Source organism: Manis pentadactyla, chromosome 16 (assembly GCF_030020395.1).
Source record: "Manis pentadactyla isolate mManPen7 chromosome 16, mManPen7.hap1, whole genome shotgun sequence".
Classification (NCBI taxonomy): domain Eukaryota; kingdom Metazoa; phylum Chordata; class Mammalia; order Pholidota; family Manidae; genus Manis; species Manis pentadactyla.
The window spans coordinates 38,478,638-38,491,964 of NC_080034.1; the positions used below are offsets into that span (position 1 = coordinate 38,478,638).

The window sequence follows — 13,327 nt, forward strand, 5'->3', positions numbered from 1 at the left end:
TGGCACATATGCAAACCCAAGGTTGGGAGAAGCAACCCAAGGGAGAAGGCAGGACAAGGGCCTCCAGGGGGCTGCTAGTGTTCCCAGCTCTAAGAGCACCGACACAGCACAAGGCAGGGCCTCTTGGGGCCAGAAGCAACCATGTGCTAGTGGGTGGGGGTGAAAAACTGCAGCAACCTTTCTGCAAGGGCCTGTCTCCTCCCTCTCAACAGAGCTGTCCATTCTGAAGCCCTACCCTTGACCTTGAGGAAGTTCCAGACCTTCAAGATCAACCAACCAGCTGCCAAACTGGCAATGAGGTGGGTCTGTGTGTGTTATGCAGAGTGGGGTGGATACAGAGAAAAAAGCCAGTAAAGCCCATTAAAAGGGACTCAAAGAGTTAACCAGATATAACCAGAGGACCAGAAAGGACTCACAGAGTTTAGTTAATTAGTTGCAGTTTCAAAGGCCAGGAGTGACTTGGAATGTCCAGGTATTTCCCAAATGAAAAACAATTCCCCAGATAAAAACATCAAAGCACAGCCCATGTCTTCATTACATCAGGCTTCCCAGGCGAAAGACTGTCAATCAAGGACTTCTCTGCACTACCCCTTGAAGTGGGGCAGGGAAATGGGACAAGGGTCATGCCATTTTAAAACCTACTTAGCCTGAGAAAAAGGCCAGTTTATTCTTTATTTCAATCTTCATGCTGTTCTTCCTCTACTTCCAGTCCCTTAATCAATAAGTAACTTTGTAACCAGAACAGGAAATAGACCTCCTAAGTGTAAATGAACCTATGTGGATCAAGAATGCCAAGATCTGGACCCACACAGTCACCTAAATAAAGCTATTTTAACTTAAGACAAAACTTCAAAGAATTATTAATCACCTGTATGCATCATACCTTATGTTGACCCGTACCCAAAAGGCCCTATAAAAACCCAAACCCTTTACCCTTAAGTGTGCCTCCTCTCTGAGGTTCTTCCAAGTATGTACTTTTTGCTTTAAATAGACTTGTTACTGCTCAAGTTACTACATTTTGTCTCTGCGCTCTCCCAGTGGTTAGATTCTTTGTCACTTTGCTACTTCATTCTATTCTCCAGACTCACGCACAAGTCTTCACTCTGTCTCTATTCTAACCCAGTGAAGTAGGGAGGGACTACTGAGAGCTCTGATTTGGGCTGGCAAGTTCCTGTCGCCTGGGTGACCAGGACAGGACAGAAGCTGTACGATTGTGCTCTTTAGTAGCCTGCCTGTCTAACCTTAGGCAGGCCCACTCTGTTACTCCATTACAGGATGCAATAAAATTTGCTTTCTTGATTTTGTTTGCACTGACTCCCCTGCATCTCCGAACGGAATTCCTTCCCAACAGGTAGACTCTTGGTTGGGGGCCTCAGCCTTGCAGTTAGACTCCTTGAAGCTACCCTCTCATTCCCCAATATCCTCCCAAGATTCAAAAATAGTCCAAGCACCAAATGAACCAAGTACTATTCATCCAAGTGCCAGATATCTCCCTGATTGACAGTTATTTCTCAACTGAATTACTGCAACTGTCTCTAAGAAGGCTGCTCTGGTCCTGTGTCCATCACACTGCTGTACAAAAGGCCTTGCCAACCACCTTCTTGAAGTCCTCCCTTCTAGGGGCACTGTGCTCTGCGGCTTCCTCCTCCTTCACCCACCTGTGAAATGATGATCCTCCCTCACACATACTCTTCCTGCCCCTCCCCTACCTGGCTGGCTTCCCTGCTCACAGCACAAACTATCTGCCGATATTTTCACACACTGACTGCATCCTATGTCTTTGTCCCGAGCTTTCCCCACTACTGACTGTCTAACTGTCACACGGAGGCCTTGCAGGACCTCATAATGCATTCAAAACGCAAGCAATGATCTTTGCACCAGGCCTCAGACATCCGACCCTTGTATTCAGTAGAGTGCATCGCAGACAGCACCTGCTCAGTTCACGTTGGCTGAACTGATCACCCATTCCTCTTCTCTCCTGCCACCTCCACCTACAACTCCTCCAGTGCTGCTTGTACCAAAGGGACACCATCCCCTAGTCACACAGGCTGAAACAACGACATCATTGGGTCCTCCCTCACTACTGACTTTTTACCCATCCATTGTCCCCTCTCCCACTTTGCTGCTGTTCTGGCTCAGGCTCCCCATCACCTGGACCTGCCTCTACACTCCCTTGCTCCAGTCCAGCATCCCTACTCATGCTGGTGACATTCTTAAGGCCAGACATGATCTGTCACAGCTTTCTGTGCCCAAAGAATGAACTACAACTTGTTAATGCAGCATCCAAGGCCTCCCACAGTCTATGCCCCAACCTAGCAGTCCAACCGCAGTGGATAAGAGCAGTACTAATAAAACTTGACATATATCAACGGTTCCCATGTACCTCTTAAGCCCTGTAACAACCAGGGTTACAATTTGTCAAATGGGAAACTGAGGAAGGAGGGTTGAGTAACTTGCTCAGGGTACAGTCTAAGCTTATAAAGGAGTGTCCTGGGTCAGAACTACCAACCTTTCAACCCTTCAGTGTTCCATGAAAGAGTAAGTCTTTAAAGCAAGGATATGCCTTTAAGGAAAAAAATCTTTGCAGCAAGCTTCCCATTGCCTCCCTGACTTCTCAAAGGGAATTGGGTGAGAGGTGGAGGAGGAGAGAGGGCAGTAAATGTTCCTAACAGTGAGATCAAAGGCACTGTGGGTCACATATTATTCCTAAAATTCCCTTTGAGTTCCATGAGAGAATATGAATCAATGTATAACAGTACTGAAATTTTATAGTAAGTAAAGGCTATATTTTTAAATATTCAATTAACAGTAACATCCTGAGACGCCTGATTCATCAATGTGGGTAAAACATTCATACCTGTTTTACGAGCCCTGGAGAAAGATTTTACTACTCTAAAGGTTTCATTTTATGACAAGCTGTTGGATACAAGACAGCGTAACTGAAGCCAGGTGCCTGGTCAGGACACCCCTCCTGACAACGACCCCATTCCTGGAATACGGCTCCTGGCAGTGCCATGGCCTGTCCAGGAACAGGATGCACTCCTGCCACTAGCCTCTAACTGCCTATGGGCCTGGAACTTGGCTCTTCAAACACATGGCTCCCATCCCAGAGGCCCCACTAAGCTGCCAACTACTCCTACTTTCTCAGGTCCTACGGGCTATATTGCTGGGGTCAGAATGAAACAGTCTCAACATGGCGGTGATGATGAAAAAGAGAGAGCAGATGAGAGGGCATGCAAGAACTGAACAGCAGAGAACACTGGTGTAATAAACCAATGCTCTGACGGCCCCCTGACAGGTGCGTGACGTGTGCTTCCTCATGCCTTCCTCCGCTCTCCCCTCTTCTACTCTCCCCACTCTGTACTGCACTTGTTTACTTAGTTATGTCTCTCCTCTGGAATGGCGCTCCCTGACTGGTCTGAAGTAGTAGGCAGTAGGTCCTAAATTTATGCTAAATGAATAGTGGCAGACCTTGCACACTGATAATGCAATACCTACTCTCCCTTTATCCCTTAATTACAGAACCCCAGCTTTATTTCAGGTGGCAATGTGTCCAGTTAAAAGAGTTCCCAGTTTCCCTTGCAGCTATGGGAGGCCAACGAGGGGAAGTGGAAGCTATAGGGTGGGACTTCTAGATAAGCTCCTTAAGAGGGAGATAGACAGCTAGCCTATGCCCTTCTGTCTCCATTGCTCTCCCCACCCCCTACTCCACTTCTTCATGGAAACCTGATATGATGGCTGGAGCTCTGACAGCCATCTTAGACCATGACACAACCCTGGGGTTTGGAAGCCATGCACTAGAAAAAGTAGAGCAGAGAGAACAGCCCTAGACTGTCTCCCACAGATTTCTCTTAAAAACCTGACAGAATAGACTTCTTCGGGGTTAAGCCACTACAATTTCTGGTCTCTGTTTACTAGCTGGCAAATGTAATTCCTAACTGATTCATGAATAAACCAATTAAACTGGTTTTCTGAAATTACTCTTTGCTGACTTGCAGTTCAAAGGCCAGTCACCACCTCTAACCTTTGGTCTTTGTCATATTATCATTCGCCATTAATTAGAGACATCAGGAGGATGGAGGGAAAGAATACAAGGAAGAAGTAGTACAAGGTGGAGAAGTAGAAGATAAAGATGATAAAGGATGGAGGTGGGAGGGGGAACAGGGAAATGAGAAGCAGAGAAGAGAGGGAGTACGGGGTGGGGGAAGGTAGGGAGAAATAGAGGACAAAGAGTGTCAGAGCAAAGTAAAGGGGAAGATGAGGGGCAGGGTGGAGAGCATGGAGAGGTGGAATGGGGGAGAGAAGGGAAATGCAGCGGTGGTAAGGTGTGCTGCGGCAACAGTCACCATTCACAGAGGGCCTACTGTATACTGGGCATTGGGCCAGGCACTCTATACAGTTCCCCTGAATCCCAGTCCTACTGAAACACTGTCACGCCCACTTTATAAATGAGGTAACTGTAGCTCTGAGATGTTAAATAATTTCCCCTCAGGCACAGAGAGTGGTAGAGGCAGAACAGTCTTGAATTAGTCTTAAAAGGAAGTTCGGGCGGGGATGGGGGGAGGCAGGCCTCATCCTTCTCTCTCTCTTTCTCTGTCCGCAGCCGCTGTGAACGAGAACAGCCAAGCCCTAAGAATGACAGAGCAAGGAACTGGACAAGCTGGGGTACTTTCTGACCTAGTGGAGTTTCCACAACTGCCTGAGACTCACAACTACCCAACCCATTTGGAGTCCCCATCCATAAACCCATCCCATCCGTAACTGCTTCAGATCTCTGCTCAGTTTTCCTCCAATCCTCATTAAAAGATCCCAAAGCCCACTTCCAGAGATCTAGGTTCAGCAATCACTTTGAGATGTACTATTCTGGAAAAACAGCATCAGACTAGAAAAGACAAAGAATCTGAGAGTCTAAAGGGAAAACCTTGATGCCTCAAAATCAACAATTGCTGGTTGGTGATCTGCCCCAAGGGAAACCTTGGGACACGAGTAAGTGACACTGTAAAGTTAACCCGTCATTATTTAGAGAAATGAAAGAAAGGGAAATGCATAGAGAAACATTTGGGGCCATTCCTCAGAAACAAAAAGGTGGTCCTAGTCATCTTCAACCAGTCCTTAATGATGTCAGCAGATCATTCAAGAAAAAATAGACTGATGGTACCAACCAGAAAGAGAATAGCTGCTTTCAAGCAAAAGCACCAGGCTATCGAAGGGGCAGATCTGCGGCCAGCAGCATCACATGGAATTGTTGTCCTGCACTGCTGGCTGCAGTGTCCTGTGTGCCAGCCATTCTCTCCAACATGACGACAAGATCTCCTCTCCAAGGAAAGGCCAGGTCATTACTACGTTGCTGTCTTCAGCAATAGCACCCTGCACAGTAGTGATGAACACAAAGGCACTTAATTCCTCACTCAGACTGAGTCAGCAGGAAAGAACTAATGAGAATCGCTGTTGGGTTGGCCCAAGCTGTCTGCCCACCCCTAGCCCTGGGCCTACCTCTGAGTTGAAGCTGATTCCTGAAATCCCAGCCAAAGGGACTGAGAGTCAGCACTGTCGTTCATCGCTCCCACCAGACCACTGGGGACCCACTCTGGGGATCTGAAGATCAAATTCCCTTCTGAGAATACTCCTATGACAAGGCCCCAAGAGTCCAGAAAATTCAGGGGACGCTAAGATAGGATGGCACAGGCCCTGTTTAGCACTGCCTGGGGCCTATCCAATCCGCCCTTTTTAGCTGTTGAAATCTCAATGGGGTAAAAACCTTAACTGGGCTGTAAGTGACAGGCAGTCATGCACATGGGTGACACTTTGCTCTGAACACCAAGCTACTGAGCTTTCACACCCTGGTCTCTTTGGAGGCCCTGGCATGTAGGATCACCTACTCCTAAAGCAACTGCCTCTTTCAGAGGTGCAACCTTATAAAATTAAGGGTTCACTAGGGATTATAATTAGTTTGTATTCCTCTGCCTGGTACTCAGAGAAGCCAGGTTTGGGGATGGAATGTGAGGTATGAATTCTTAAGGCCAGAAACTAATTCAATTTGCAGGATTTAGTGACTTTTTCTGGCCGCTGGCTTACTCTAAGTCTCTGGCACCCTCAGCTAGCCTGAGAATTGCTACCTTGTGTCCCAGCCACACTTCCATCAACTTGGCACAAAACTTGCCAAAAACACCCAACTCTCCTGCTCTTCTCCCTGCATTTATGTCTCCTAGTCCTTGACACTATTCAACCAGAGAAATTCAGTGTCACTCAAATCAACAGGTAACACGGAGAAGCCATCAAGTGACAGAGAGAATGTTGGGAGCTTCAAATTCAAAGAAAAATAAGACCGTATTCTCATGGGGCTCAGAGTCTGGTAAGGAAAGGAGGCCTGTAAACAAGCAGTGACCCACAGAGTGATAATTACTACAGAAGGAGAGCCAAAGCACAGAATAGCAAAGGCCATCTACCGAAGGGGACCAAGGCTGGCAGTCCAGGGGGACAGGTGCTTCCTGGGAGGAACAAGCATGCACAAAAGTGCAAGAGCCTGAGAATGTGACCGACTGGGGACAGCAACCATGCAGGGAGTAAACCGGAATTAAGTTGCTATATGCCTGGTGCCACCATTTTACAGATAAGAAAACTGAGGCACAGAGAGGATAAGTAACTTGTCCAAAATCACAAGTTATAAAAGGATAAAGACAGGTTCCAAATCATACAGTTGGACTTTAAAATCTGAGCTTTTAAGCATTATAGTACATGGTGTGTAATCAGTTCAATTTGCTGAAGAGTAAAATTTAAGAGCTAAGTTTATGCAGGAGAGATCATGAAGGGCTTCATTTACTATGCTAAGGATTTAGACATGAACTTTCAGCAATATAGTGGATTGAATTAATGTGCAAGGGCTTTCCCTTCCCATTAGTCACATAGAAATACTAGATAAAACAAATGATATCCTTGACCATACAGTCAAATCTGAAAGGAGGAGAAAAACTTCATGTACCAGAAAGTACAAGAAAAACTGAAGCATGAACACTAAGTGGAGTGACTCCAAAATGACTTGTGGACTTTTGAACCTATATATGAAATGGTTTTAATGCCTGAATGTGGCCTTGAGCCCTGTTATCATGCTGAGAACCTCAAACTGCTGCCCTCAAATTGCTGCAGCAAGAAGCTGGATATTTCTCCAAGGCTTTGTAGAGGGGTGGGTGGTCACCTGTAAGAAACTAAATTTCTAAGTTAGCCCTACCCATGGATATGAATCTGACTTTACCCTGACAGAATGGTGAAGGGGTGCCAAACTGAGAAATTAACATAAAAACTGAGCCAGGACCACAGAAACACCTATGGCCCCACCAGAGGCAAACTGCTCGTAGCGATACCTTTACAGCCCGGGACACAAAACTTCCCCATAAAATAGAGTCCTCCCTGAAGATAACTCACAACCCAAAATTACACACCACGTAAGGAAATATACCAAGAGGGACAGCATCAACCCAAAAACGGAACTAGCATTCCAAGAATCAGAAATAATAAGACAATCTGAAAGAGACTACAAAATGAGAACACTATGATGATTAAAGAGAGAAAGCACCTTCAAGCAGAGTCAGAGCAGGAGTGTGAGGAAGAGCAAGAGCCTGCTAGAGCTGAAACCAAACCAAAGGTCCCCCTTAAAAGTGCCCCACCACTCATGAACTTCACTGATTTACTCAGGATGGTTGAGGAAAAGCAGAACGAGCCAGTGCAGATCAAGGCTGTGAAAAAAACAGAAGAGCGGCCTATGACTGCAGAAGAACTTAGAGAGCAAGAATTCCTTGAATGGAAGTCTAGGAAGAAGAAACTTGAGACAGATACAAGACTACCTCCAACCAAAAAGGCAGCCTCTCATAAAGAAAGTGTGGGCACAAAACTTAGCAAAGGTTCTGGGGACAAGCAGCCTTCTGCCAAGGGTACTTCCCTTCCTCATGCTGAGAAGAAACCCAGACCCAGCACAGCCAGTGAGAAACACTTAGGTTTGTCTTAATTCAAATCCATGCTGGGAGAGAGGAGCAAGGCAAGATCTGGCAGTTGCTCCCAACCCTTGCTTCATGAGGGCCATGACAGATCTGTTTTCAATGGGGCTGGAAAGCCCAAATGCAGCACCTATTCACCAAGCGTCCCAAAGACTTACAGTAAAGGGACTCAAAGATCTGCTACTGAACACAAAGCCAAAAAATCTCTTCCCCATCTCAGCCATTCCAGGCCTGGGCCTGTGGTCACCCCACACAATAAGGCTAAGAGTCCAGGTGTCAGGCAGCCAGGGAGCAGCTCTAGCTCAGGGGCTGCTCAGCTAACAGTTAGTTCTGGCTCCATGCCCACGCGCCAGAATGGCAGCTCCAGCTCAGGGCCCAAGCGATCAGTTGGTGGGACCAAGAAGCCAGCCAGTGACTTAAACCCCTCTGTACAGACAGTCAGTGGTGTGAGTTGCCCTGGGCGACCTGCAAGCAGCTCAAGTGGTCCTAGGCGACCCATTGGTGGCTCGGGTGGTTCTGGGAAATCTGTAGGTTGCTCTGGTGGCCCCGGGTGGCCTATAAGCAGTCCACATGACCTTTGATGACCAGTGAGTGGGTCAGGTCCCTCTGGGCGGCCAGTCAGTGACCCTGGGCAGTCACTAAGTGACTCAGTTCCAACTGGATGGACTATCAGTTCAGGCCCTAGAAGACAAGTGAGCAGCTTGGGACCTGGACAAACAGTTAGTAGCACAGGTCCCCCCCTGAAGCCCAAGCACACTGTTGTCTCAGGAACAATTTCTTCCAAGAATATAATTAGCCAGTCCAGCAATGGACAGATGAATGGAATGAAGCCTTCCTTACCTGGCTACAGATCTGTCCAAGTCCTCAAAGGCTTCCCTTCCCTGGTGGTTACAAAAGGCAGCGAGTATACGAAGAGGAAGATGATGATGAAATGGAAGATTTTATCAAAGATGAAGGAGAGCCTCAGGAAGAACTATCTAAGCACATTCAAGAAATCTTTGGCTATGACAGAAAAAATACAAAGATGAAAGTGATTATGCCTTATGTTACATGGAGAGTAGTTGGAAAGAGCAGCAAAAGGAAGAAGTAAAGAGTTTAAGACTAGGTATGCAAGAGGACTTAGAGGAAATGAGACGTGAAGAAGAAGAAAAGAAGCACAGAAAGGCCAAGAAGCTGAAGAGGCATTAGCTGCTTTTATTTATTTTTAGGAAATTCTGGAGACACTCTGCTGCAAGGAAGTCCTGCCTTCAGACTGAAGAAGCTCCCTTATCATTTTAGATTATACTTGGGTACTCAAGGAGAAAGGATGCATACTATCATTTGAGCATAAAATATTGTCAGATACTTTCCAGGGTGAAGTGCAGATGATAAAATGCCCAGTGAGTGATATAATGCTCTTATGAAGTTAACTGTTCACAGGTGCCAGCCTTGATCCTGAGGAGCTAGGCACTCTAAATGTGGGGCTGCTCACCAGTCAGCCAATCTTGCATTGTTCCTTTGCTACTTCAAAGGGAAAAAAAAAAGGATTGTCTCTTGACTTCCGTAATTCTGCTGCTGTGTGAGTAGAGCATTTCCTGGCTCCCAGTCAAACTTACTGTCTTTTTATGAGGAACCTGGCCCCCTTCCATGAATGTTGCCAGCAATAAAGTGACCTGTCCTAAAAAAAAAGGAGGGAGAAAGCAGCACAGAAAGAAACTGAGACAGAGACTTGGATGATAGAATGGTCAACATTATGTCTAAGAGGAATTCCAGAAGGCCAGGGTAGAGAAAATGGGAGAGAATCAAAGAGAGAAATGATGGTGGATTTCCCAGAATTTGAAAAGGAATTAAATGTAAAATGTTAACATTAGGGGATGCTGGGTAAAAGGAATACAGAAACTCTCCAAATCTAAAATTATTCCAAAATAGGAGGAGGGGTGGAAGATGGCGGCGTGAGTAGAGCAGCGGAAATCTCCTCCCAAAACAACATATATCTATGAAAATATAACAAAGACAACCCTTCCTAGAATAAAGACCAGAGGACACAGGACAATATCCAGACTACATCCGCACCTGAGAGAACCCAGCGCCTCGCGAAGGGGGTAAGATACAAGCCCCGGCCACGCGGGAGCCAAGCGCCCCTCCCCCCAGCTCCCGGCGGGAGAAGAGCAGGCAGAGCGGGAGGGAGACGGAGCCCAGGACTGCTGAACACCCAGCCCCAGCCATCCGGGCCAGAGTGCAGGGCCCTGGATACTAGGAAAACAGGGCAGCAAGAACAGTGAGCGGGCACCGGAGGCTGGGCGACAGAGGACATAAGAAAAGCGCGCGACCATTTTTTTTTTTGCTTTTTTGCTGTTTTGTTTTGGCGAGCGCTTTTTGGAAGTCATAAAGGGATAGGGACCCCAATACTAGGGAAACAGGGCAGAAAGACCGGTGAGCAGAGGCCTGAGGCTGGCACTGGAGAATAAAGAAAAACGAACGACCACCATTTTTTTTTTTAATTAAAAAAAATTTTTTTTTCTTTTTTTTTTGGTGGGCGTTATTTTGTTTTGGCGGGTGCTTTTTGGAAGTCTTAAAGGGGCAGGACGGGTCACTTAATCCAGAGGTAGGGAATCCGGGATCTCTGGGCACCCTAACCCCTGGGCTGCAGGGAGCAGGGAGGCCCCTTACGGAGATAAATAGCCTCCCAGCAGCTCCTGCTCCAACGCGACTCCACCATTTTGGAGTAGCTGCCTGAGCCAGGCCACGCCCACAGCAACAGCGGAGATTAACTCCATAGCAGCCGGGCAGGAAGCAGAAACCCTGTCTGCGCGCAGCTGCGCAGCACAAGCCACTAGAGGCCGCTGTTCTCCCAGGAGAGGAGGGCCACAAACCAACAAGAAAGGAAGTCCTTCCAGCCGTCACTCGTCCCAGTTCTGCAGACTATTCCTATCACCATGAAAAGGCAAAGCTACAGGCAGACAAAGATCACAGAGACAACACCAGAGAAGGAGACAGACCTAACCAGTCTCCCTGAAAAAGAATTCAAAATAAGAATCATAAACATGCTGACAGAGATGCAGAGAAATACGCAAGAGAAATGGGATGAAGTCCGGAAGGAGATCACAGATGCCAGAAAGGAGATCGCAGAAATGAAACAAACTCTGGAAGGGTTTATAAGCAGAATGGATAGAATGCAAGAGGCCATTGATGGAATTGAAATCAGAGAACAGGAACGCATAGAAGCTGACATAGAGAGTGACAAAAGGATCTCCAGGAATGAAACAATATTAAGAGAACTGTGTGACCAATCCAAAAGGAACAATATCCGTATTATAGGGGTCCCAGAAGAAGAAGAGAGAGGAAAAGAGATGGAAAGTATCTTAAAAGAAATAATTGCTGAAAACTTCCCCACACTGGGGGAGGAAGTAATCAAACAGACCACGGAAATACACAGAACCCCCAACAGAAAGGATCCAAGAAGGGCAACACCAAGACACATAATAATTAAAATGGCAAAGATCAAGGACAAGGAAAGAGTGTTAAAGGCAGCTAGAGAGAAAAAGGTCACCTATAAAGGGAAACCCATCAGGCTAACGTCAGATTTCTCAACAGAAACCCTACAGGCCAGAAGAGAATGGCATGAGATATTTAATACAATGAAACAGAAGGGCCTTGAACCAAGGATACTGTATCCAGCACGACTATCATTCAAATTTGACGGTGGGATTAAACAATTCCCAGACAAACAAGAGCTGAGAGAATTTGCTTTCCACAAACCACCTCTACAGAACATCTTACAGGGACTGCTCTAGATGGGAGCACTCCTAGAAAGAGCACAGCACAAAACACCCAACATATGAAGAATCGAGGAGGAGGAACAAGAAGGGAGAGAAGAAAACAATCTCCAGACAGTGTATATAAAACCTCAATAAGTGAGCTAAGTTAGGCAGTAAGATACTAAAGAGGCTAACCTTGAACCTTTGGTAACCACAAATTTAAAGCCTGCAATGGCAATAAGTACATATCTTTCAATAGTCACCCTAAATGTTAACGGGTTGAATGCACCAATCAAAAGACACAGAGTAACAGAATGCATAAAAAAGCAAGACCCATCTATATGCTGCTTACAAGAAACTCACCTCAAACCCAAAGACATGTACAGACTAAAAGTCAAGGGATGGAAAAACATATTTCAAGCAAACAACAGTGAGAAGAAAGCAGGGGTTGCAGTACTAATATCAGACAAAATAGACTTCAAAACAAGGAAAGTAACAAGAGATAAAGAAGGACACTACATAATGATAAAGGGCTCAGTCAAACAAGAGGATATAACCATTCTAAATATATATGCACCCAACACAGGAGCACCAGCATATGTGAAACAAATACTAACAGAACTAAAGGGGGATATAGACTGCAATGCATTCATTCTAGGAGACTTCAACACACCACTCACCCCAAGGGATAGATCCACTGGGCAGAAAATAAGTAAGGACACGGAAGCACTGAACAACACAGTAGAGCAGATGGACCTAATAGACATCTATAGAACTCTACATCCAAAAGCAGCAGGATATACATTCTTCTCAAGTGCACATGGAACATTCTCCAGAATAGACCACATACTAGGCCACAAAAAGAGCCTCAGAAAATTCCAAAAGATTGAAATCCTACCAACCAACTTTTCAGACCACAAAGGCATAAAACTAGAAATAAACTGTACAAAGAAAGCAAAGAGGCTCACGAACACATGGAGGCTTAACAACACGCTCCTAAATAATCAATGGATCAATGACCAAATCAAAATGGAGATCCAGCAATATATGGAAACAAATGACAACAACAACACTAAGCCCCAACTTCTGTGGGACACAGCAAAAGCAGTCTTAAGAGGAAAGTATATAGCAATCCAAGCATATTTAAGAAAGGAACAGCAATCCCAAATGAATGGTCTAATGTCACAATTATCGAAATTGGAAAAAGAAGAACAGATGAGGCCTAAGGTCAGCAGAAGGAGGGACATAATAAAGATCAGAGAAGAAATAAATAAAATTGAGAAGAATAAAACAATAGCAAAAATCAATGAAACCAAGAGCTGGTTCTTCGAGAAAATAAACAAAATAGATAAGCCTCTAGCCAGACTTATTAAGAAGAAAAGAGAGTCAACACAAATCAACAGTATCAGAAACGAGAAAGGAAAAATCACGACGGACCCCACGGAAATGCAAAGAATTATTGGAGAATACTATGAAAACCTATATGCTAACAAGCTGGGAAACCTAGGAGAAATGGACAACTTCCTAGAAAAATATAACCTTCCAAGATTGACCCAGGAAGAAACAGAAAATCTAAACAGACCAATTACCAGCAACGAAATT

At 45.6% G+C, this 13,327-nt stretch overlaps 1 protein-coding gene and 1 pseudogene across 7 annotated transcripts in view; one reads left to right on the forward strand and one right to left on the reverse strand.

Moving 5' to 3' along the window:
• The window catches only part of PPARD (peroxisome proliferator activated receptor delta), a 117,210-nt gene that overhangs the window by 66,762 nt on the left and 37,121 nt on the right, over positions 1 to 13,327 (reverse strand). The window contains exon 1 of one of the 7 annotated variants that reach the window (XR_008994424.1): positions 9,584 to 9,645. The exons of the other annotated variants lie outside the window; for them this stretch is intronic. The gene's annotated coding sequence lies outside the window, so the exon portion shown is untranslated. Of the gene's footprint in view, positions 1 to 9,583; positions 9,646 to 13,327 lie in introns of those variants that run through there. 7 annotated transcript variants of the gene reach the window in all.
• On the forward strand, positions 5,327 to 9,656 carry LOC118929705 (protein SPT2 homolog; annotated as a pseudogene).